This window comes from Pseudorca crassidens, chromosome 4 (genome assembly GCF_039906515.1).
Source record: "Pseudorca crassidens isolate mPseCra1 chromosome 4, mPseCra1.hap1, whole genome shotgun sequence".
Taxonomy (NCBI): Eukaryota; Metazoa; Chordata; class Mammalia; order Artiodactyla; family Delphinidae; genus Pseudorca; species Pseudorca crassidens.
This window is the reverse complement of record NC_090299.1, coordinates 74,414,551-74,438,030: the sequence shown is the minus strand read 5'-3', so window position 1 is coordinate 74,438,030 and position 23,480 is coordinate 74,414,551. Positions and strand designations below refer to the sequence as shown.

At 38.8% G+C, this 23,480-nt stretch overlaps 1 long non-coding RNA gene across 3 annotated transcripts in view; it reads left to right on the top strand.

Moving 5' to 3' along the window:
- Positions 1–23,480, top strand: part of LOC137223171 (uncharacterized) — a 133,444-nt gene that overhangs the window by 2,940 nt on the left and 107,024 nt on the right. For all 3 annotated transcript variants that reach the window (XR_010942744.1, XR_010942746.1, XR_010942745.1), the window contains exon 2: positions 16,362–16,468. This is a non-coding gene — a long non-coding RNA (uncharacterized lncRNA). The remainder of the gene's footprint in view (positions 1–16,361; positions 16,469–23,480) is intronic.

Below are 23,480 nucleotides of genomic sequence, written 5' to 3'. Positions count from 1 at the left end.
GAGTGAAATTATGTATGGAAAGCTTTGTACACAGAATAGGTCCTCAACAGGCGTTAACACCTCTGCATTATCCTCATCTGTACATTGGGCACGATACAATCTTCCTTAAGGAGATCCAATAAGATTCTTCCAGATGAAAACACCCCACGCACCACCTGTCACACAGATGTTCAAAAATGCTAATTTCACATACATTTGAAAAACTAACCACAATGAAGAAGAGAAAAAGGGCTAAATGGGTGGAGGGGTCATTTCTAACTGGCGTGGTCAGTGAAGTCTTCCTGAAGGAAGCTAGATCTTGAAGGATGGTGAGAGTTCCTAATAAACGAAGAGCCAAAAGGGAACGAGAACCTTTTAGACTAAGGAAATGGCATCAACAAGGTCCTGTTTTGGTGGTGGTGCTCAGTGAAAAAAGTTACCTTTGTTCAGCATTTGCAAGCAGATGCAGCATTGACATCAGCTGCAAGTGTCTCTGATTTGGTGCCACCGCTTCTCTGGCTACATGATTTGGCTTCCCCTGCTGAACAGAAGACCTAGGTGTACAGCACACTATGTCTGCAGTATTTAGTCAGCAGACAGCGACTGAATTTTAAACAAAGGAGTTACATGATTAGACCTTTCAGTTCATTCTGGCAGCAGGGTGGAGAATGGATGGGATTAGGCTGGGGGCAAGGGTGGGTGAGATGAAAGGCAGGAGAGCAGGTAGAAGCCTTTGTAAAAGTTTTGTTGTGGCCTAAAGGAAAACTGTGCCCGTGGGGTGTGAGGAGTGAATGCTTCTGAGACATGTGTGGTTTGCTGCTTTTCCTTCCCAGCCTGAATTCATGCTCTATTGGTGCTTTTTTTTCTTTTTTTTAATAAATTTATTTTATTTGTTTATTTTTGGCCGCGTTGGGTCTTCACTGCTGCACGCGGCCCTCTCCAGTTGCGCAGAGCGGGGACTGCTCCTCGCCGTGGTGCGCGGGCCTCTCACCATGGTGGCCTCTCCCGTTGCGGAGCCCGGGCTCCAGGCACGCGGGCCTCAGCAGTCGTGGCACGTGAGCTCTAGAGCGCAGGCTCAGCGGCCATGGCTCACGGGCTTGGCTTCTCCGCGGCATGTGGGATCCTCCCGGACCAGGGCTCGAACCCCGTGTCCCCTGCATTGGCAGGCGGATTCTTAACCACTGCACCAGCAGGGAAGCCCCTATTGGTGCTTTTTTTCTACTTCCTATTACACACACACACACACACACACACACACACACACACACACAGAGTTCTCATTCCTGTTCGTCTCTTGCAGTGGCCCTGCAAATCCCCAACCCTGTGTGGACTCAATCACCCACTTTCTATCAGAGCTACTGAGCTCATTATAGGATTGGGCTCATTATAGGATTGTGACCTGAACTCACGGGACAGCCTGAGCCACCTGACAGTCCTTTCATTTGCTTTTGTCAAATTCCAAGCCCATCATCCTGTACTGAGTCTTCACAACCTTCTCCATCCAAATCACCTGGCACTTTGCCGTATCACCCTTTGCTCTCAGAAGGTTATCTGAATACCTACTTCACAAAAAACGTCTTTGGGTCGCACTTTATGCACCTGTGGTTATATTGATGGCCACACCTGTCTTTACCTCCTTTCTACCAATCAGGCCTGAGCAGGTGACTATAATCTGACTGCCTGAATCTTGGCACAGCTGCTGGGCTTGCTCCTCTAGCTCTTATCAGCATTCTGCCAGAGTCTTGAAGGTCTCTGGCTTTATTTCCCTATAACTGAGCCTGGGGCCCATGGCTTCCCATTCCCTCAGCCTGTTTGCTCTCACCTGTTCTAGGTCAATGCCTTTCCTGCCCTAAGGTCCAGTTTTGCCTTATGCCTTCTATTCCATCCCATGTTATGGGTTGAATTGTGTCCCACAAAAAATTTGTATGTTGAAGTCCTAGGCTTCAGTACCTCAGAATGTAACATTATTTGCAGATCATATTTATTCATTCAATATATTTTTCAAGCACAAGCACTTTTTGTTACCATATGCCCTCTTCCCCATCCATTAAGAATAATCTTCTCCCCACCCTTCCGTGCTCAACCCTGCTGATGGGACATGCCTCAGGGTTTTTTGTTTTCTTAATTAATAGACTTGACTTTAGAGCAGTTTTAGATTTATAGAGTAATGAGCAAAGTATAGACAACTCCCATATACTCCTTTATTATCCTTTTAATGTCCATGGGATCTGTAGTGATGTCCCCTCTTTAATTTCTGATATTAGTAATTTGTGTTCTCTTTCTTCTTTTTTTAGTTAGCCTGGATAGAGGCTTATCAGTTTTATTAATTTTTTCAAAGAACCAGCTTTCGATTTTGTTAATTTTCTCTATTGATTTCCTGTTTTCAATTTCATTGATTTCTGCTTTAATTCTTATTATTTCTTTTCTTCTGCTTACTTTGGGCTTAATTTGCTCTTCTTTTTCTAGTTTTCTAAGATTGGAACTTAGATTATTGATTTAATTTTTTAATAAATTTATTTATTTATTTTTGGCTGCATTGGGTCTTCATTGCTGCATGGGGGCTTTCTCTAGTTGCCGAGAGCAGGGGCTACTCTTCGTTGCGGTGTGTGGGCTTCTCATTGTGGTGGCTTCTCTTGTTGCAGAACATGGGCTGTAAGTGCGCAGGCTTCAGTAGCTGTGGCTCGCTGGCTCTAGAGTGCAAGCTCAGTAGTTGTGGCGCATGGGTTTAGTTGCTCCACGGCATGTGGGATCTTCCCAGACCAGGGCCCGAACCCATGTCCCCTGCATTGGCAGGCAGATTCTTAACCACTGCATCACCAGGGAAGTCCTGATTATTGATTTTAGATCTTTCTTTTTTTCTAATATATGCATTCAATGCTATAAATTTCCTTCTAAATACTGCTTTTGCTGCTTCCCACAAATTTTGATAAGTTGTGTTTTCATTTTCGTTTCGTTCAAAATATTTTTAAACTTCCCTTGAGATTTCATGTTTGACCCATGTATTATTTAGAAGTGTGTTGTTTAATATCCATGTATTTTGAAATTTTCCAGTTCTCTTTCTGTTATTGACTGCTAGCTTAATTCCATTGTGATCTGAGAGCAGACATTATATAATTCTTATTTTTAAAAATTTGTTAAGGAGTGTTTTATGGCCCAGAATGCAGTTTATTTTAGTGAATGTTCCATGTGAGCTTGAGATAAATAAATATGACATGATAAGTGGAGAGATAGATCATGTTCCTGTTTTTGAAGATTCAGTGTTGTTAAGATGTTAATTCCTCCTTTATTGATCCAATTATTCAACATAACTACAATTGAAATCCCAGCAAGAATTTTGTGGAAACTGACAAGATGAATCTAAAATGTATATGGAAAACAAAGGATCTAAAATAGTCCAAGATAAAATCAAAGAAGAAAAAAGGTAGAGGATTTAAGTGATCATATTTCAAGACTTAATATAAAGCTATAGTAATTAAGATAGTGTAGTATTGGTGTAAGGATACATAGAGTTATGTAATAAAAATTATTCCATAAATAGACCAACATATATCGGTTACTTGATTTATGATGAAGGCTGCTTGCAATACAGTGAAGAAAAAGGTCTTTTCAGTAACTGGTGCTGGAGCAATTGGCCATCCACATAGGAAAAAATATACTCTTGACCTTTACCTAATACCATACACAAAATTTCATTCAAATGATTCATAGACTTATTGTTCAAGAGTAAGGGGAAATAAAGACTTTCTGGGACAAACAAAAATGGAGAGAATTTGCCACCAGTAGACCTACCTGGCAAGAAATGTTAAAGAAATTCTTTAAAAAGAAGGAAAACAATGTAAGTCAAAAACCTGGATCTACATAAAGAAGTGAAGAGCATCTAAAAAGGATTAAGCGAAGGTAAAATAAAAACTTTTGATCTTGCAAAACTTAGTTATTCCAAGAGTTTGTAGCTACCTTAGAATTTTCTGTTTCTGTTATCTGTGAATGAGGAGAGTTTTACTTCTTTCTTTCTCATCTGGATACTCTTATTTATTTTTATTGCTTATGCACTGGGTGAAGCCTCCAGTATGTTGAATAGAAGTGGTGAGAGGAAACATCTTTGTCTTGTTGCCAGACATTCTTGCCTCATTCCTGATTTTAAGGGCAAAGGATTCAGTCTTTCATCATTAAACGTGATGTTAATAGTAGGTTTTACATAAACACCTTTTGTTAGGTTGAAAAAGTTCCTTTTATTTCAAGTTTTATTATAATTTTTTAAGTCATGAAAGGTGCTGAATATTATATAAATTTTAAGCACTGATTGAGATAATCATATGTTTTTTCCATTTAAAGTTGACCCTTGAACAACACGGGGGACTAGGGATGCCAACCCTCTGTGAGGTTGAAAATCCACGTATAATTTATAGTCAACCCATCTGTATCCAGTGTTCCTCTGTATCTGCTGTTCCTCCATATCACAGGATTCAACCAATCGCAGATTGTGTAGTACTGTAGTGTTTGCTGTTGAAAAATATCTGAGTATAAGTGGACACTTGCAGTTCAAACCCATGTTCGAAGGTCAACTGTATTCTCTTAATGTAATTAATGTCACTGATTTATGAAAAATATAGCAACTTCACATACCTGGGATAAATCTTGCTTGGTTACAATTTGGCATACCTTTATATTTAATTGGGTTTGATTTGTTAATATTTTGAAAAGGATTTCTTTGACGTCTTTTCTCATGAGGGATACTAGTCCACAAATTTCTTTTCTTGTAATGTCCTTGTCAAGTTTTAGTACCAGTGTCCTGTTAGTTCATAAAACAAGTTGGGAATTGTTCCCTCTTCCTATTTTCTCTAAAAGAATTTGTATAGGAATGGTTTATTTTTTCATTAAATGTTAACAGAATTTACCAGTGACACCATCTGGGCCTGGAGTTTTCCTTGGGATTGAGAGTTATGTTTATTTTTGTATCAGTTTAGGAAATAAATTTGTCCATATCTTCTAAGTTGTATAGTTATTCAGAATAATTATATTTACTAATTATAATTATTTATAATAATCTTGTATCCTTTTTAACTTCAATAGGGATCTATAGTGATGTCCTCTTTTTCTTTTCTAATACTGATAATTTGTATTTTCTTTCTTTACCAGTCTTGTTAGAGTTTTATCAATTTTAGTAATGTTTTCAAAGAATGAACTGTTGGGTTTGTTGATTTTCCCTATTTTATGTTTGTCTTCTATTTCATTGGTTGTTTTTTTTACATCTTTATTGGAGTATAATTACTTTACAATGGTGTGTTAGTTTCTGCTTTATAACAAACTGAATCAGTTATACATATACATATGTTCCCATATCTCTTCCCTCTTGCATCTCCCTCCCTACCACCCTCCCTATCCCACCCCTCTAGAAGGTCACAAAGCACCGAGCTGATCTCCCTGTGCTATGCAGCTGCTTCCCACTAGCTATCTATTTTACGTTTGGTAGTGTATATATGTCCATGCCACTCTATCACTTTGTCACAGCTTACCCTTCCCCCTTCCCAAATCCTCAAGTCCATTCTCTAGTAGGTCTGTGTCTTTATTCCCGTCTTACCCCTAGGTTCTTCATGACTTTTTTTTTTCTTAGATTCCATATATATGTGTTAGCATACAGTATTTGTCTTTCTCTTTCTGACTTACTTCACTCTGTATGACAGATTCTAGGTCCATCCACCTCACTACGAATAACTCAATTTCGTTTCTTTTTATGGCTGAGTAATATTCCATTGTATATATGTGCCACATCTTTATCCATTCATCCGATGATGGACACTTAGGTGGCTTCCATCTCCTGGCTATTGTAAATAGAGCTGCAATGAACATTTTGGTACATGACTCTTTTTGAATTATGGTTTTCTCAGGGTATATGCCCAGTAGTGGGGTTGCTGGGTCATATGGTAGTTCTATTTGTAGTTTTTAAAGGACCCTCCATATTGTTCTCCATAGTGGTTGTACCAATTCACATTCCCACCAGCAGTACAAGAGTGTTCCCTTTTCTCCACACCCTCTCCAGCATTTATTGTTTCTAGATTTTTTGGTGATGGCCATTCTGACTGGTGTGAGATGATATCTCATTGTAGTTTTGATTTGCATTTCTCTAATGATTAATGATGTTGAGCATTCTGTCATGTGTTTGTTGGCAATCTGTATATCTTCTTTGGAGAAATGTCTATTTAGGTCTTCTGCCCATTGTTGGATTGGGTTGTTTGTTTTTTTTCTTATTGAGCTGCATGAGCTGCTTGTAAATTTTGGAGATTAATCCTTTGTCAGTTGCTTCATTTGCAAATATTTTCTCCCATTCTGAGGGTTGTCTTTTGGTCTTATTTATGGTTTCCTTTGCTGTGCAAAAGCTTTGAAGTTTCATTAGGTCCCATTTGTTTATTTTTGTTTTTATTTCCATTTCTCTAGGAGGTGGGTCAAAAAGGATCTTGCTGTGATTTATGTCATAGAGTGTTCTGCCTATGTTTTCCTCTAAAAGTTTGATAGTGTCTGGCATTACATTTACGTCTTTAATCCATTTTGAGCTTATTTTTGTGTATGGTGTTAGGGAGGGTTCTAATCTCATGTACATGTACCTGTCCAGTTTTCCCAGCACCACTTATTGAAGAGGATGTCCTTTCTCCACTGTACATTCCTGCCTCCTTTATCAAAGGTAAGGTGACCATATGTGTATGGGTTTATCTCTGGGCTTTCTGTCCTGTTCCATTGATCTATATTTCTGTTTTTGTGCAAGTACCATACTGTCTTGATTACTGTAGCTTTGTAGTATAGTCTGAAGTCAGGGAGCCTGAATCCTTCAGCTCCATTTTTCGTTCTCAAGATTGCTCTGGCTATTCAGGGTCTTTTGTGTTTCCATACAAATTGTGAAATTTTTTGTTCTAGTTCTGTGAAAAATGCCAGTGGTAGTTTGATAAGGATTGCATTGAATCTGTAGATCGCTTTGGGTAGTAGAGTCATTTTCACAATGTTGATTCTTCCAATCCAAGAACATGGTATATCTCTCCATCTATTTGTATCATCTTTAATTTCTTTCATTAGTGTCTTATAATTTTCTGCATACAGGTCGTTTGTCTCCTGAGGTAGGTTTACTCCTAGATATTTTATTCTTTTTGTTGCAATGGTAAATGGGAGAGTTTTCTTAATTTCACTTTCAGATTTTTCATCATTAGTGTATAGGAATGCCAGAGATTTCTGTGCATTAATTTTGTATCCTGCTACTTTACCAAATTCATTGATTAGCTCTAGTAGATTTCTGGTAGCATCTTTAGGAGTCTCTATGTATAGTATCATGTCATCTACAAACAGTGACAGCTTTACTTCTTCTTTTCCGATTTGGATTCCTTTTATTTCCTTTTTTTCTCTGATTGCTGTGGCTAAAACTTCCAAAACTATGTTGAATAAGAGTGGTGAGAGTGGGCAACCTTGTCTTGTACCTGATCTTAGTGGAAATAGTTTCAGTTTTTCACCACTGAGAACAATGTCGGCTGTGGGTTTGTCATATATGGCCTTTATTATGTTCAGGAAAGTTCCCTCTATACGTACTTTCTGCAGGGATTTTATCATAAATGGGTGTTGAATTTTGTCGAAAGCTTTCTCTGCATCTATTGAGATGATCATATGGTTTTTCTCCTTCAATTTGTTAATATGGTTTATCACATTGATTGATTTGCGTATATTGAAGAATCCTTGCATTCCTGGGATAAACCTCACTTGATCATGATGTATGATCCTTTTAATGTGCTGTTGGATTCTGTTTGCTAGTATTTTATTGAGGATTTTTGCATCTATGTTTATCAGTGATATTGGCCTGTAGATTTCTTTCTTTGTGACATCCTTGTCTGGTTTTGGTATCAGGGTGATGGTGGCCTTGTAGAATGAGTTTAGGAGTATTCCTCCCTCTCCTATATTTTGGAAGAGTTTGCGAAGGATAGGTGTTAGCTCTTCTCTAAATGTTTGATAGAATTCTCCTGTGAAGCCATCTGGTCCTGGGCTTTTGTCTGTTGGAAGATTTTTAATCACAGTTTCAATTTCAGTGCTTGTGATTGATCTGTTCATATTTTCTATTTCTTCCTGATTCAGTCTTGGCAGGTTGTGCATTTCTAAGAATTTGTCCATTTCTTCCAGATTGTCCATTTTATTGGCATAGAGTTGCTTGTAGTAATCTCTCATGATCTTTTGTATTTCTGCAGTGTCAGTTGTTACTTCTCCTTTTTCATTTCTAATTCTATTGATTTGAGTCTTCTCCCTTTTTTTCTTGATCAGTCTGGCTAATGGTTTATCAATTTTGTTTATCTTCTAAAAGAACCAGCTTTTACTTTTATTGATCTATGCTATTGTTTCCTTCATTTCTTTTTCATTTATTTCTGATCTGATCTTTATGATTTCTTTCCTTCTGCTAACTTTGGGGTTCTTTTGTTCTTCTTTCTCTAATTGCTTTAGGTTCAAGATTAGGTTGTTTATTTGAGATGTTTCCTATTTCTTAAGGTAGGATTGTATTGCTATAAACTTCCCTCTTAGAACTGCTTTTGCTGCATCCCATAGGTTTTGGGTCATTGTGTCTCCATTGTCATTTGTTTCTAGGTATTTTTTGATTTCCTCTTTGATTTCTTCAGTGATCACTTCGTTATTAAGTATGTATTGTTTAGCCTCCATGTGTTTGTATTTTTTACAGATCTTTTCCTGTAATTGATACCTAGTCTAATAGCGTTGTGGTCAGAAAAGATACTTGAAACAATTTCAATTTTCTTAAATTTACCAAGGCTTGTGACCCAAGATATGATCTATCCTGGAGAATGTTCCATGAACACTTGAGAAAAATGTGTATTCTGTTGTTTTTGGATGGAATGTCCTATAAATATCAATTAAGTCCATCTTGTTTAATGTATCATTTAAAGCTTGTGTTTCCTTATTTATTTTCACTTTGGATGATCTGTCCATTGGTGAAAGTGGGGTGTTAAAGTCTCCTACTATGAATGTGTTACTGTCAATTTCCCCTTTTATGGCTGTTAGTATTTGCCTTATGTATTGAGGTGCTCCTATGTTGGGTGCATAAATATTTACAATTGTTATATCTTCTTCTGGGATCAATCTCTTGATCATTATGTAGTGTCCTTCTTTGTCTCTTGTAATAGTCTGTATTTTAAAGTCTATTTTGTCTGATATGGGAATTGCTACTACAGCTTTCTTTTGGTTTCCATTTGCATGGAATATCTGTTTCCATCCCCTTACTTTCAGTCTGTATGTGTCTCTAGGTCTGAAGTGGGTCTCTTGTAGACAGCATATATATGGGTCTTGTTTTTGTATCCATTCAGCCAGTCTGTGTCTTTTGGTGGGAGCATTTAATCCATTTACATTTAAGGTAATTATCGATATATATGTTCCTATTCCCATTTTCTTAATTGTTTTGGGTTCGTTATTGTAGATCTTTTCCTTCTCTTGTGTTTCTGCCTAGAGAAGTTCCTTTAGCATTTGTTGTAAAGCTGGTTTGGTGGTGCTGAACTCTCTCAGCTTTTGCTTGTCTGTAAAGGTTTTAATTTCTCCATCAAATCTGAATGAGATCCTTGCTGGATCTCATTCCAGTAACCTTGGTTGTAGGTTTTTCTCCTTCATCATTTTAAATATGTCCTGCCAGTCCCTTCTGGCTTGCAGAGTTTCTGCTGAAAGATCAGCCGTTAACCTTATGGGTATTCCCTTGTGTGTTATTTGTTGTTTTTCCCTTGCTGCTTTTAATATGTTTTCTTTGTATTTAATTTTTGACAGTTTGATTAATATGTGTCTTGACATATTTCTCCTTGGATTTATCCTGTATGGGACTCTCTGTGCTTCCTGGACTTGATTAACTATTTCCTTTCCCATATTAGGGAAGTTTTCAACTATAATCTCTTCAAATATTTTCTCCATCCCTTTCTTGTTCTCTTCTTCTGGAACCCCTATAATTCAAATGTTGGTGCGTTTAATGTTGTCCCAGAGGTCTCTGAGTCTGTCCTCAGTTCTTTTCATCTTTTTTCTTTATTTTGCTCTGCAGTAGTTATTTCCACTAGTTTATCTTCCAGGTCACTTATCCATTCTTCTGCCTCAGTTATTCTGCTATTGATCCCATCTAGAGTATTTTTAATTTCATTTATTGTGTTGTTCATCATTGCTTGTTTCATCTTTAGTTCTTCTAGATCCTTGTTAAATGTTTCTTGCATTTTGTCTATTCTATTTCCAAGATTTTGGATCATCTTTACTATCATTATTCTGAATTCTTTTTCAGGTAGACTGCCTATTTCCTCTTCATTTGTTAGATCTGGTGGGTTTTTATCTTGCTCCTTCATCTGCTGTGTGTTTTTCTGTCTTCTCATTTTGCTTATCTTACTGTGTTTGGGGTCTGCTTTTTGCAGGCTGCAGGTTCGTAGTTCCCATTGTTTTTGGTGTCTGTCTCCAGTGGCTAAAGTTGGTTCAGTGGGTTGTGTTGGTTTCCTGGTGGAGGGGACTAGTGCCTGTGTTCTGGTGGATGAGGCTGGATCTTGTCTTTCTGGTGGGCAGGTCCACGTCTGGTGGTGTGTTTTGGGGTGTCTGTGGACTTATTATGATTTTAGGCAGCCTCTCTGCTAATGGGTGGGGTTGTGTTCCTGTCTTGCTAGTTGTTTGGCATAGGATGTCCAGCACTGTAGCTTGCTGGTCATTGAGTGAAGCTGGGTGTTGGTGTTGAGATGGAGATCTCTGGGAGATTTTCGCCATTTGATATTATGTGGAGCTGGGAGGTGTCTTGTGGACCAGTGTCCTGATGTTGGCTTTCCCACGTCAGAGGCACAGCACTGACTCCTGACTGCAGCACCAAGAGCCTTTCATCCACATGGCTCAGAATAAAAGGGAGAAAAAGTAGAAAGAAGGAAAGAAAGAGGATAAAATAAAATAAACTTAGTAAAATAAAAAATAATTATTAAGAAAAAAATTTTTTTAAAGTAGAAAAAAAGAACGGACAGACAGAACCCTAGGACAAATGGTGAAAGCAAAGGTATATAGACAAAATCTCACACAGAATCATACACATACACACTCAAAAAAAGAGGAAAAGTGGAAAAAATAATAAATCTTGCTTTCAAAGTCCACCTCCTCAATTTGGGATGATTCGTTGACTATTCAGGTATTCCACGGATGCAGGGTACATCAAGTTGATTGTGGAGCTTTAATCCACTGCTCCTGAGGCTGCTGGGAGAGATTTCCCTTTCTTTTCTTTGCTCGCACAGCTCCTGGGGCTCAGCTTTGGATTTGGCCCCGCCTCTGCGTGTAGGTCGCTGGAGGGCGTCTGTTCGCTCAGACAGGATGGGGTTAAAGGAGCTGCTGATTCAGGGGCTCTGGCTCACTCAGGCCGGAGGGAGGGAGGGACTTGGAGTGCAGGGCGGGCCTGCGGCGGCAGAGGCCAGCGGGACGTTGCACTAGCCTGTGGCACGCTGTGCGTTCTTCCAGGGAAGTTGTCCCTGGATCCCGGGACCCTGGCAGTGGCGGGCTGCACACGCTCCCCGGAGGGGAGGTGTGGATAGTAACCTGTACTCGCACACAGGCTTCTTGGTGGCGGCAGCAGCAGCCTTAGTGTCTCATGCCCGTCTCTGGGGTCCGTGCTGTTAGCCGCGGCTCACTCCCGTCTCTAGAGCTCCTTTAAGCAGCGCTCTTAATCCCCTCTCCTCCAGCACCAGGAAACAAAGAGGGAAGAAACAGTCTCTTGCCTCTTCAGCAGCTCCAGACTTTTCTCCGTACTCCCTCCTGGCTAGGCGTGGCACACTAACCCCTTCAGGCTGTGTCACGCCGCCAGTCCTCTCCCTGCGATCCGACCGAAGCCCGAGCCTCAGCTCCCAGCCCCTGCCCATCCTGGCGGGTGAGCAGACAAGCCTCTCAGGCTGTTGAGTGCTGGTCGGCACGGATCCTCTGTGTGGGAATCTCTCTGCTTTGCCCGCCGTACCCCCGTTGCTGTGCTCTCCTCCGCGGCTCCGAAGCTTCCCCCCTGTGCCACCCGCAGTCTCGGCCCGTGAAGGGGCTTCCTAGTGTGTGGAAACCTTTCCTCCTTGACAGCTCCCTCCCACTGGTGCAGGTCCCGTCCCTATTCTTTTTTCTCTGTTTATTCTTTTTTCTTTTGCCCTACCCAGGTACGTGGGGAGTTTCTTGCCTTTTGGGAGGTCTGAGGTCTTCTGCCAGCGTTCAGTGGGTGTTCTGTAGGAGCTGTTCCACATGTAGATGTATTTCTGATGTATCTGTGGGGAGGAAGGTGATCTCCGTGCCTTACTCTTCCGCCATCTTCGGCAGGCCTATTTCATTGATTTTTTGTTATCTTTATTCGATTCTTTCTAATTTCTTGGATGAAACTGCTAATTTTTTTTGGCTTTTTGAAATGGAAACTTAGATCTTAATTTAAAATCTTTTTTTCCTAATGAGCATTTAAACTGTCAGTTTCCCTCTACACACTGCTTTAGCTGCAGCCCACAAATTTTTTTTTTTTTTTTTTTTTTTTGCGGTACGCAGGCCTCTCACTGTTGTGGCCTCTCCCGTTGCGGAGCACAGGCTCCGGATGCGCAGGCTCAGTGGCCATGGCTCACGGGCCCAGCCGCTCCGCGGCATGTGGTATCTTCCCGGACCGGGGCACGAACCCGTGTCCTCTGCATCGGCAGGCGGACTCTCAACCTCTGCGCCACCAGGGAAGCCCAGCCCACAAATTTTGATACATTATTATTTATTATTGTTTAGTTGAAAATATTTTCCAATTTCCATTATGACTTCTTCCCTCAATTCTTTAGTTAACTCTCTGTTATTTATTTCTGGTTTAATACTGCTGTGGCTAGTGAACATTGTTGTGTGGTTTCAATTTTTGGAATGTGTTGAGGCTTACTTTATGTTCCAGTACATGGTATTTTGTAAATGTTTAAGTGTACTTGAGAAGAAAGTGTGATCTATAGTAGTTGAGCGTAGTATTTTATGAATATCTATTAGATCAAATTGGTTGACAGTATTTGAATATTTTATATGTCCTTGTCTACTTGCTCTATCATTTCCTGAAGGAGATGTGTTAATATATAGGGGCAATTATGGATTTGCCTGTATTTCCCTTTATTTCTTTATTTTGAGTCAATTTTCTTTCTGTATTTTGCAGCTATGTTATTAGGTATGTACCCATTAAGGGTTATTGTGTCTTTCTATTTACCTGAATCATCTGTGTGTCTGCTTCTATTGTCTATTTTTCCTTTGATTGTACTTCACATTTTATGTGCTTCGCACTTTACAATTTTTAATTATCTATAAGACTTTTTTTAAAGAGCATTCTGTTTTAATCAGCACCATGGCTCTATGAAGTGGTGTTAGCACCCATCCTGTGGATGAGAGAGCAACTCCTTAGGATGCCTGGCTCGTCCTTGGCAGAGGGGGTGACCTGGGTGTGCCTATAAAAGGGCCATAGATATTGAAGTCAGTGTTTTCCCTCAGAGAAACCTTGCCCTTTATTTGGTCATAACAGGAGAGAAACGACTGCCTGGAAGGACTTTTCCTTCTCTGGAATTAAACTCATCTAGACTTTGTTTCTACATCCTTTCAGTGTCTTAAAATGAGATATTTGTTTTGTTTCCATTTTTTCTATTTGTTGTGGCAGGAGTTGTAGCCCGCTGCTATCGTTTACAACCTAACCAACAATAAGTAGCTTATAAAGTTTCTCTGTAGCTTTCTATGGTGAAAATGTATAAAGATGAATTAGAAAAAAAAATCTACCCACTGGCAGAAATAGATGAAAAAAAGCTTGTATGTAATAGTTTGGGCTTTGGATGGGAGGAAAAATATCAACCTGTCTGCTTTCTAGGTGTTCTATCTTACCTTTAGCTGTCTTTCTTAGGTGAGAAAGTAATATAAAAATTGGTCTAAGCTTTTGATACTTCTGCCTGGCACAGCAAATGCCAAAACACTTGGAACAAATTGTCAGAGAAAAAGAACTCGCACTAAAGATGTCCTAAAAGGAAACAGAACTCATTTGGAAGCAATCTACGATGAGTGGCAAAAGTCAGGAATACAGAACAATAAGAAATTGAGATAATTGAACTCCAGTCTGAAAGATATAAAATAAATATGTTTGCAGTGATCAAAGACACAATTGAAGGCCTTAAAATCCTAGAAAAGAATGCACTGTTAGGGAAAGACCAGGGAAGTTTTATAGAACCAAATAGAACTTCTAGAAAAGGAAAGAAAAGTGATTAAACAGCTAGTTAGAGATAGCTGACAAGAAACCTGGAAGGTAAATCTAGGGTAGATACTCAGAAAGCAGCAAAAATTGATAGAGATGGGAAATGAAAGAAAAGAACAAGGCAGAAGAAAGAGAGCCAGCATATAACCAAGGATGCCAGAAGGAAAGAAAAGAGGAAATGCACAACAGATAAAGTTTGAAAAGGTAGTGTTTGAAATAATTTCCAATTTGATTAAAATTTTGCTTCTTTATATTTAAGAAACATAATGAAACTTGAGCAGAATAAATAAAAATAGACATTTAGACACAAGTAGAAATGAATATCAGAGGCAAACCACACACACACAAAATCTTAAATGCACTTAGAGAAGCAATGGAAGAAATGTTCACATATTGAGGTATGGGGAAGTCACTCTGGTCTATACGTGATTTAACTTAAACTTTATGGTAACCTCAACAGGCTGTTTTGTGGCTTGTCAGGTATGCATTGCTCATCTGCTTTAACCATTAAAGAAAAGAATGCATTAAAAAAATCAAAATGGAGTAACTGTGGTTCAGGCATTCAGGATGGAGCTGGGTGGCCATTGTGGATGTGGTTTCAGACATGTTCTGTGTCACCAAGAACCTGAATTTTCTGAATTGTATCAGACTCAAGGACACCCCCAACTATTCTCAAAACAATATCTGCTAGCAGCTGCCAGCTGCACCCTTATGGTCTCAAGGTCTCCACTTGTAACTATGCAACCATTTTGTACCCAATCAATCCTTACTTAACAAGCACCCTTATTTTTTGCCAGCTACAGTTATAATTCTTGACCAACGCATTACATAATTTTGTGGGTTTTGCCTGTATAAGCCTCCTCCGTTTGGTAGTCCAGTGGAACATAATTCACGTGCTTCTTGAATCTGTGTCTCCTGGGCTATAGTTCTCAGTTTGGCTCAAATAAAATTCTTTTCTACTCCTGTTATAGATTGGTTTATTGATTATTTCCGTAGACAGAAGGAAGACATTTATCTAGAGGAGTAATAACTACACAACAACAGCAATTATAGAATCTAGAAATCAATGGAATCGTATTTTAAAATATTAAAGGAAAGTAGCTGTCAATTAGAAACTATACAAAATAAACTATTATCCAAAAATAAGCATATAAAAAAACTGAAGAAATATAATTTAATACTCATAGGGTCTTTTTGAAAAAAGTACTTGAGCATGTCCTTTAGGAAGAAGGAAATTGAACCCAGAAGGAAAGAGTGAGATGCAGTAAACAATGGTAAACAATGTAATTAGCAAATTTGAGTGTTTAGTTAGATTACCAAGTAAGCACCGACTTCATAAAATAATAATAATGACAAATTTGTAAGGTATAAGTAATAAAGTTGGAGTAAGATACTATATAACAGTGAAAATGGGATGAAGTGGTAAGTTTTTTTAAGGTCTTTGTGTTTGGGAGAAGGAGAAGAGCTGTTATATTTGACTTAAAGGCTCAAAAAGAAAAAAAAAAGTAAGGTTAACCAGTACAATAGAAATAGAGTCCAAACTAGTCTGTGTGGTGAGGAAAGAATAAAGAAGAATATACAAATGGCCAATAAGCACATCAAGAGATGCTCAACATTGTGATCCATCAGGGAAATGCAAATCCAAACCTCAATGAGATACCACTTCATACCCAGTGGGACCACTGTGATCAAGTAACAAGTGTTGGGGAGAGAGCAGAACCCTCATACACTACTGGTGGGAATGTACAAGTGAGCATCTAGCTTGAAAAACACTCTGGAAGCTCCTCAAAAAGTTAAACATAGAGGTACTCTTTGATCTAGCAATTTTACTCCTAGGAATATGCCCAAAAGAATTGAAAATATGTATCTACACAAAAACTTGTACACGAGTGTTCATAGCAGCATTATTCATAATTGCCAAAGGTGGAAACTATCCACATGTCTATCAGCTGATGAATGGATAAACAAAATTCAGTACATCCTTACAATGGGGTAATGTTTGGCCATAAGAAGGAATGAAAGACTGATACATGCTGCAGTATGGATGGGCCTTGAAAAAAGTATGTATGCTAAGTGAAAGAAACCAATCACAAAAGACCGTACAGCACTACACTGAGATTTGAAGAGGGGATAATTTATCATTCTCCTCTCCTTCTCCTAGCCCCCAAATGGTAATCTTACAACTTGAGAACTCTCCCTGGAAAAGTAAGAGCCCAGAAACTGCTGAGCCTCCCAGTCTCAATTTCCTTTCCCAGATTCATCAAGTAGGTAAGTCATTCTTTCCCCCATGGGGAGGAGTGAGTGATGGGGACTGGAGAAATATGCCAGATATGGTCCTCCTGTACTTTTTCTTCCTTTGTCTTGGCAACCCCTCTAAACATTGCATGGTACATTCATTTATTCATTCATTCACCAGGTATTTATTGATCACCCATCACAGGCAAAGTGCATAATGAAAAATGTAAAGACTGGGCTGCAGCCTCAGGGAGCTAGCATTTTGTTTGGGGGAATGACAACACTAAACATCTTAACAGTTAAGCAGCAGTCAGCCCCTTTCAGTATTGGATATTCCAAAGCTCAGTTCTGAAATTCTTGTTGGCTTCAGTTCCACTCTCTTCTTTGTTGATCCCATATCTCGGGACTGAACTAATGCCAAGGACTCCAGCCTCAGCCTTTCCCTTGAATTCTGTTCTAGTCTGTCAAATTTTTAAAAATGAATATTTAAAAGTCACCTTAAATTCATCTCTAAAATCATTCTCTGATTTCCCTCCCTCTGCCTCTCCCCAACCAAATTTGCTCACTTCTCAGTTTTCCCAGGAACTGGTATCTCCATTGGTCAGAAAACTTGAGGTCTTATCTTGTCTTTTCATGCACCACGTCTAATCCACCTGAAAATCCTGCTAGTTTTACCTTCAAAATATGTCTAGAATTCTATACCATTTCACTATCATCCTGGAACACGTCATCATCATTTCTTGCCTGGATTATTATTATAGTCTTCTAATTCCCACTTCTGCCTTGACCCCTAAGATCTATTTCCAACACAGCAGCTAGAGTGAGTCCTTCTAAAGGTTTAAGTCAGATCATGTCATGTCATGATAAACCCTCTAGTTGTTTTTCCTCATACTTAGAGGAATGTCCAGAGTGCTTACAATGGTGTACAGTGTCCTACCTGATCTGGCCCTTGCTCCCTCTCTGACTTCATCTCCTCCTACTCCTGCTCATGTCCACTCCTCTCCCCTCACCTTGGCCTCCACGTTGCTCCTCAATCCACTAAGCGTGCTCCTGCCTTATGGCCTTTGTACTTTGTTCCATTTGATCAGGCAGCTCTCCCCCAGATATCTGCATGACCTCCTCCCTCGCTTCTTACAGGTTCCCACCCAAAATTAAGAGAGACCACCCTTAATGTTCCCCGCATCACTCATTACAGTATGATGTACCATGTATTTCATTACTTGTGTGTTTGAGAACAAATGCTCCAGGAGGGCAGTGATTATTTTATTCCCTGTGTATATTGTTGAATGAATGAATCATTCTATATCTGTTCAAGACTTCAATAAAAGAAATGTGGTAAGGCAGTACACATCTCAGTGCCAAATAAATGATATATACATTTTTTGGATATTAATGATATGTAATCGAATGGTTTATATACTATTTTTGCCTATTATTATATATATATTATTTTTCAGATTCTTTTCCATTGTAGGTTATTACAAGATATTGAATATAGCTCTCTGTGTGTATATACTGTTCTATATACAGTAGGACCTTGTTGTTTATTTTATATAAAGAAGTGTGTATCTGTTATTCCCAAGCTCCTAATTTATCCCTCCCCCACTTTCCCCTCTGGTAACCATAAGTTTGTTTTCTATGTCTGTGAGTCTGTTTATGTTTTGTAAATAAGTTCATTTGTATCATTTCTTTAGATTCCACATATAAGTGATATCATATGGTATTTGTCTTTCTCTGTCTGACTTCATTTAGTATGATAATCTCTAGGTCCATCCATGTTGCTGCAAATTGCCTATTATTTTTATTGTTATTACCATTCCAATAATTATATGCAACAGTCATCTGTTCATTATTATATATAACAGGCAAGATTGATGTCCTATTATTTTATTTAGGTTAATAACAAAACCTGACATGAGTAATGGATAAAACATGAGGAAATGGGACAATTGAAAGGAAGAGAGTGGGAGTTAAACTTTCCTTCCTATATGACTTACATCATTAAAAAAATCATTTCATTAATGTGCTTCCTATTCTAGTTAGTATAGTCAATTTGTATAGCACCGAAGTTCATTTCCTAAGTTAAATCTACAGTTTCCAGTTGGCATACAAAAAAAGTAATTTCTTATGAGAGAAAACATTTTGGTCATACACACGGTACACTGGAAATTGATTAGGTTTGATTAATCTGTCTTACAAAAATCTTTACAAAAATGAGTGAAAATATTTTAACAACTTCTGCTCCTTGGAATTCCTTACCAATATTATCTTGTTTTACCTGGAGCCTCCTCTTTCTATACGATGAATTACATTTTCATGACCAAAGTTAGTATCTATTTGAATTTTTTCTTAACAATGTGCTTAATTACAAAGGGATTTTGGCATAAAAGCACGACTGATTTTAGCTACGGTTCCTACTTAAGTGTTTTCCTAAATTTCTTTACATTGTTGTTAGACAATGTAAAGAAAGGAACATTTCCTGAGGTATAGAACCTAAGCAACAGAAATGAATGTGTTCATTCAACACATTTATTCAAAGCTATGAGCTAAACATATTGTGAGGAGCTGGACATTCAAAGAATGAATAAGACCCTCCTGCAAGGAGGTGGGTTACAAAACTGACTCAGTGACTGGAATGCACATTATTGATTTTAAACTCTGACCCTTTTTCATGGTCATGGATGTTATTTGTAGGAATAGTTAAGAAAACACAGGTTTTCTACAATCTTATGTAGTGACTTACAGTGACTGACTTGCTCAAGGACTGAAGAATACCCTAGAGTATTCCTGAGATCACCATCTGTTTTTTATATATTTGCAATAATATGTTTTGTCCAGCAGTCTGTTTTATTTTTACAAGATGGAAGGGTCTTCAGGATGATGCAGTGTGGGGTGCGGTATTTGGCAGTTTTAATACCGCTGGAGAATCAGGCTTTAGGTAACCAGCTAGGTAACCATGAACAAGCCACCCTGGGTCTCAGTTTGCCCAGTTGGATTACAGCAGCAAGTCTCAAAGTTAATATGATTGTCACCTGGGGATTTTGCTAAAATGCAGATTCCTATTCAGTACATTGGAATGGGGCCTGAGATTTCTGCATTTCTAACAATTTCTCAGGTAATGAACACCCCTGCTGCTGGCCCCATGGCCCACATACTGAGTGGGAAGAGTGAGAGCAGCATCGTCCAATACAAAGATAAAGTGAGCTATGTATGTAATTTTAAACGTCTAGAAGCCACATTAGAAAGGTAAAAATAAATAGGTGAAATTAGTTTTAATAACATTTGATTTAATCTCATATAATAAAAAATATTTTAACATGTCATCAATATAAAAATTATGAACGAGATATTTTGCATTATTTTTTCCATATTGTCTTTGATATCAGGTATGTATTTTACACTTATGGCACATCTCAATTTGGACTAGCCACAGTTCAGCTGCTCAATAGCCACACATGTGCTACCGTTTAGGACCATGCAAGGCTAGACCATCTCTGCTGCCAGTTTAAGTGCTGATAAAGTTATGTTCCTTACATTTCAAATTGACTCTTGCCTCCAGGTGGCGCTAACGTTCTTTGTTTCATCCCTGGGGAAAAAATTATTTTTTTCCACTTGGTTGAGAGCTCTACAAACGGTCACTTAATATATTTACTTATTTACTCATCTAGTCCCTTCTCTTCGTTCATTCATCCTATAATATATATTTACAGGCTGTACTAATGGTTAGTATATTATATTCTCTGTAACTTTGTCCAATAACTTTGTCCAATAAAGTGCAATAAATTATCATTAATTATGCCGAAGTAAATTATAGAAGGAATGCTTAAAGTCATTTTTAGGAATGTGATCCATTCTTGGGGGAAGGTGCTATATAAGGTTGATCCCTGATTATATAATATTTTTAGACACAGGGTGGTGACCAGCTATTTAACAGAGCAAACGGAGAAACAGGAAAATTGCTGACTAGTATACAAAAGATTTAAATAATAACTTTGTGACATGGTTGTTTTATGAAGAGGAGGAAAATATTTCTCTTCCTTCAGTTTTACCTAATACAGGATGACTGGTACTCTGTACGGTGATTTAGGTGTTTAATTTTCTGGAAGGGAAATGATGAATATAAACATCTCTATTTCAACTCTATAATTTTGCCTATACTCCAGGCAAATTTGCCTATACTCCATACTAAATACTTAGAGATTACATTTTCTAGAAGAATAATTTTAACACTCAGACTTAGTTTTAAGAAGGTATGTCCAATGCCCAAGTTTTTTAAAAGCTTGGTATTATTTCTTTTGTCTGCTTGTGGCTCTAATGATAACTAAAATGTCAGGTATATCAGGAACAAGTAGTGTAAATGTGTCCCATCCTCACAGTAAACCAATGAGGTAGATATTTTTATCACCCCCACATTTCAAGTGAGGAAATGGATGCTCTAGAGATTAAATAATCTGTCCTGAGCACATGACCATTAAGAAGAGACAGAGTGTGAACTCATATCCGGTCTGTCGGACCCTCAAATTCATTCCCTTGCCTACCATACTTATTGGGGAGGCTCTCTTCCTCTGTCTTAAGCTGAGTTTGCTGATCAGTCAATAAAAAGTGCAGTCTACAATATCCAAATCTATAATATCTGTGAGATTGTCTTTTATAATGAGCTTGTGTTTTATAATGATAAGCCATACATGTTTAAAACAAGGTCAGAGAGCCAAAAGCTCAGGTATCTTTGGTCTTAGTTCTCATTTGACTTGTGACTCTCTATACGAAGTCACCTAAACTCTGTTTTCTATAAGACAGAATGAAATGGGGAGTCTCTTTCACGTATATATAGGTTGAATTCATTACATGATTTCATGACAACTCGTGTCACAAATATAAACTCCTCCCACTTAACCATTGTAAAAATATACTCATTATGTTGTTTCATACATAGAGTTCCCAACAGTTATGTGCTTTCTTTCTTTTCTTTTTTTTTGCGGTACGCGGGCCTCTCACTGTTGTGGCCTCTCCTGTTGCGGAGCACAGGCTCCGGACGCGCAGGCTCAGCGGCCATGGCTCACGGGCCTAGCCGCTCCGCGGCATGTGGGATCTTCCCGGACCGGGGCACGAACCCGTGTCCCCTGCATCGGCAGGAGGACTCTCAACCACTGCGCCACCAGGGAAGTCCTGTGCTTTCTTTTTGATGCATATAATACAAAATGGCATGTGTGCGCGCGCTCATGTGTGTGTGTGAGAGAGAGAGAGAGAGAGAGAGATCAGAAATGAGTTCAGATCCTTTCTTTGCCACCCTCTGGCTCTGTTGTCTTGGGCAGCTTAGTGAAGCTCTCTTGGAACATCAGTTTCCCCAACTGCAAATCTGGGTTGATGTATTTTTTTTTTTCTGAGAATGTGTCATGAGAATTAAGTGAGATGGTATATGCAAAGTCTCTAGCATATATAGCATATAGCATGTATAGCATATAGTCTAGTTAACACTCAACAATGTTAATTTTATAGAATGATGAGATAGAAATATTGGCAAGCTACATCCATACCTGCTTACTTTACTTTTTAGAGGAACTTGATATCTGCTAACAAATGGAGCAGAAAAGTGAGGCTACTCCCCCCAGTTCCCCAAATTCTCAACTTTTTATGAAATTGGGCCAAGTTCATCTAATTTATGCAGCAAACTGCTTTAGTTCTTTACTTTGCCTTGGCAATGAAAATCACTCTCTTAAGTCATCTTGTTGAAGGGCTTATGAAGACATTATGGTATTTGGCTCCCTATCTTATCCAAGTTGCCTGGATGAAAAATTGGTCTTTCCTTCCCATCTTTCAGACAAAGGATTTATAACTACTTTAGCATATTATTGAAGCAAAGAGATACTACAGAAACATTACTTTGTGCGGACTTTTATAGGTTCTGATTTGGATGCAGTGCTTAAAGTTCACAGGTGGAAAAAATACATTGTTTTAAAAATGTCAGCATTTCCTGTTATAAAAGGAATTATTTTCTTTTTGTTCTTTTTCTTTTCTTTCTTCTCTTTCTTCTTCCTTCTCCTCCTTCGTGTGTATGACTGCATCTAAGAACATACAAATCTTGAAACATTACACTGGATTCTTGAAAACAGGCTCAAATGATTTTCCTCCTTAAATACCCTCTTTTGTTGCTGGTCAGGAACAAAGTCACCTAAGCTAAATGGTCACAGTTCACTTCACACATAGGGAGAAGAAAAATCTGTTTCAATCCCCTGAAGATTCAGAGACAATCTGCTTCTGACACTAGAAGGGGATCTTGGAAAAAACGATTCACGGATAGAACGGATGATCTCAGAATATCCTCCAAGGACTCAGAAGGTGCCCAAACAAATATGGAGTATAAAAGTTTCCCCGTGTCATGTGTTTGCGAAAGGAGTGGAGAGTTGGAGAAAGAAGGAAAACTTTATCAAGGAGAAAGGCAGACAATGGCCAGACGTGAATGATATCTTAAAATGGATAAGGGAGATTCAAGCATGGTGATTAGAATTGTATACAAGGTTGAACTGAGAGAATTTTCCCACAAAGAAGCTGGGATCTGCTGTCCTTTCTGTGGAGCAGCTCTGAAGTAGATAGTGACGTGTGATGAACTGGTGGTGGGAGACAATCCAGAAAAGGTTTCCCTTAGCCTCTACCCCCCCCCCCCAGCCTTGCATTATTGAACGGCCGAGGGTAAGGTGCAGAGGTGCAGCGGCAGTATCAATAGTACAGGCTTTGTAAGCACAAGAAAGTGAGTGTGAATCCCAGCTCCACTCCTGAGTCTGGCAAGTCCCTCAGGTCTCGGAGCCTCAATTTCCTCCTCTGGAAATGCAAATAATATCTGTCCCAATAACCTAACCAAGTTGTTGTGAGAATCACATTAGGTAATGGAGAGGAAAGTGCTGTGCAAATTATCAAGTGCTGCAAATGTAGTCTAGTGATAACAACAAACACAGAACTGATGAATCTCATGTCTGTGGGTTTCTGCAGATCTGAGGTTCAGGTTCACTGATGAAATCTCCTTCCCTTATCTTTGTCAGATAACAGGTGG